The sequence below is a fragment of the Colossoma macropomum genome, unplaced genomic scaffold (genome assembly GCF_904425465.1).
Source record: "Colossoma macropomum unplaced genomic scaffold, Colossoma_macropomum, whole genome shotgun sequence".
NCBI classification, from domain to species: Eukaryota; Metazoa; Chordata; class Actinopteri; order Characiformes; family Serrasalmidae; genus Colossoma; species Colossoma macropomum.
The window spans coordinates 28,807,096-28,810,389 of NW_023494799.1; positions in this window are offsets into that span (position 1 = coordinate 28,807,096).

Genomic DNA, 3,294 nt, shown 5'->3' on the forward strand with positions numbered 1-3,294 from the left:
GAGGATTTTATTGATGACCTAAACGCAGCAGGAATGACAGTTACACAGAGAACAACAAGCAACAAACTGCACCACAATTATCTGTTCCTACACCCCTTGCAAAACTCCCCTGCTCAAAAAAATAAATAAATAAAAAAATAAAAAGCACAGGGATGCACATCTAAAATTTGCACACAAGCATTTAGACATATCTGAACTTTTTTGGAACAATGTCCCCAGGTAAGACGAAATTAATCTAGAATTCAATAATAATAATTCAGTATAAATAATTCAGCTTGTCATGTTTGGAGAAAGATGGCTTGCGCATATGACCCGAAGAACACTAACCATACCCATGTGTGGGCACCATGATATGGGGCTGCTCCTCTGTAAATTGTACAAAACTTACATGTCATCAAAGGAAACATGAATAAAACAATGTATAAGGAGATATTAGAGAAGAATTTAATTTCATCAGCCAAGAAAGGTGACAAGATGGCCAATTCAACAAGTTATAGTCATACAGCCAATATAACTCAAGACTGGTTTCTAAAAAAGGTGAAGATGCCTGCATGGCCTAGGCAATCTCCTCACTTTAATCCCTTCGAATATTTATAGAGGATTTTGAAATTGGGAGGACACTCGTAACATTGGGGAATTACTGAGCATCACAATGATGCAAAAAAGGCTTATTACTTCGAACAGTAGATGTCGAACTGTAACAGGTCAACAACAGCTTTGCCGCAAAGTATTAATGTTATTAATTTGTGGTGTCTGAATACTCCCAAACCCCCCAATCAATTTCATTTTTTAAACCTGTCTTTGTTTATGCTTGTAAATACATACTTCATACTTTTTAAAGTACAAAGTCAAAAGACATCGTTTGCATAATTGAAACAGATGTATTCACTAGAAGTATATTAGCCCCATATATAAAATCCCAGGCTTTTTACATACTAAGGCTTATTATTCAGTAATTATAGGAACTTCAATACAGGCTGGCTGAGCTATTCTTAGGTTATAGAAGTGTGTAATAAAACTTTGGGCTTGCCCGTGGGCCTTGGCCATTTAAAGGGTTAAATAACAAAATCAAAAATTTCTGAATACTTGTTTCCCCTCACTGTATTTTTTTGTGCGTCCCTATTTCATGTATTTATTTGTACTTGAAGTAAAATTGATAGGGTTCCTCATTACTTTAGTTACTGCTTTTGACCTGCTACTTTCGTAGTTGTACTCAAGTTCTTGTGTGAAAAGGAACTTCAACACTCTTTAAAAAGATGGTTCTTCCAGGGTTCTTTAGTAAAGATAATTGTTCTATTTAGAACTGTGATTTCTTTACAGGACTTAATAATTAAATTGTTCTTTGCATGGTGAAATGGTTCTTAAGATTGATGGAGAATGTACTGGATACAGTTCTATGTAGCACCAAAAAGCATTCTTCTATTGCTTGATTCTATTACTTGAAGTAGCGATAGTTTCTCATTAGTTTAGTTACTGCTTTTGACCTGCTACTTTCGTACCTTGTTCTTGTGTGAAAAGGAACTTCGGCACTCTTAAAAAAGATGGTTCTTCAAAGGTTCTTTAGTAAAGACAATGGTTCTCTATAGCTGCATAAACACTCAAAGAACCATGTACACTTTGTATACTTGTATACTCTATGGATCTTTGCATGGTGAAATGGTTCTTTAGATTGATGGAGAATGTGTTGTATATGGTTATATCTAGAACCTTTGTGGTTATGGTTCTACATTGCACCATAAAGGGTCCTTCTATTGTTACGATGTCAAGCTTGTAAAAACAGAAGAAAGAAAACATTTAAAAAAAAAACATTAAATGGTTCTAAATAGAACTCATGGTTCCATTACACTTACTAAAGAACCCTTGAAGAGCCATTTGTTAGACTGTAGTTTTACGAGATTATTTCATCAACGAAATAGCGCTTTTACTCCAGTGTGGTTTTAGGTTCCTCTCGCTCCCTGTGATCGAGATTAGATTTCAAATTTGAAAGAAGACAAACGGTCATTTTCTCCAAGATGTCTTGTGCGCTTGCGCAGTAAAAGTCACTATAGCCACACCGCCGCCAGATGGCGCACAAACAGACTGAACTTTGTTCTGATTGGGAAAATCGAGCAGGAAACAAAGCATAAAACATTACATAGCAAACTACAAGTACAGTCTGTAGTCATATAGAGCATTATTCTGTATTACTGGTCGTTATTATCAACCAAGATGGCAGACTGCAACAATCTGGCTTACCAAACGTTCTTTATTCTCCTAAATGCAGTTCAGATCTGCTCAGAGTTTAACTTACCATGCTCTTGCGACGGAGACGTATTTTGGTCCAACTAACTTGGAGAGAAGTTTTAGCATTTTCACCTCTGGCTTTCTTCCTTCCCACCCAAAACACAGACGCGGCTTTAACACGTCTAATTCCTGCTTGAAGTCCCCGCGGTGTCCCGGGAAGCGCCGGTTAGAAAAATAAAACAAACACCAACCAGGATCAGGCTCAAAAACTCCTACGTAGTATAGACAACTGATTTCCTTATTAGAACTGCAGAGGAGTTTCGTAGTATATTCAGCATCTAATAACATAGAAAATTAGGTTTGATAGGTGCTATTTTTCCCTTCTGAGGATCCTTCTGGTCTATAAAAAAATGCTAAAGCGCAAAAGTAAAAGGTATGAGCAACAGCAAAGTAGCTGCCACTAGCAGAAGTAGAATAATCAACTCAAGAAGCAACAGCAGCTAGAAAAATATTAGGAGTAAAAATGATTAAGTCCAAAAGTTCCTCAAATACAGTTTCCTGCAAAACTGCATTAAAACGTATTACATTCAGCAGCATCTATCAACGCAGGACTTTGATATTCTAGCTACATCTTTAGGATCTTTTTGGTCTAAAATAAATGCATAGGTCAAAAAAAAAAAAACAACAATGCAGAAATTATAAATTAGACTACAACTAAATTTAAAAATGTGATTGGAAAGCCACGTGGAACAGTAGATTCCTTTACATACAGTTATGCTTCAGTAGAAGCAGGCCCTTTGTCATTTGGAAATATTCAGAGTTTAAATCCATTAAAATCATAATGTTGCTTCAGTAAATGGAAGTAGTTACTACCTTGAAAGCAGTGGTGTATGCCTAGCAGACATTCATTCTAAACAGTTTTGTTAATTCCTTTTAGAATCACTGCTGATATACATTCTGTCACCTGAAACACTAAATGCTAAACTGAATATTACAATTTAATACATAAGCTCCTTTTCTCCTTTGGCATGGTGGAAATTGGGGGTGTTAAAAGCAATGATAAGACTTTTA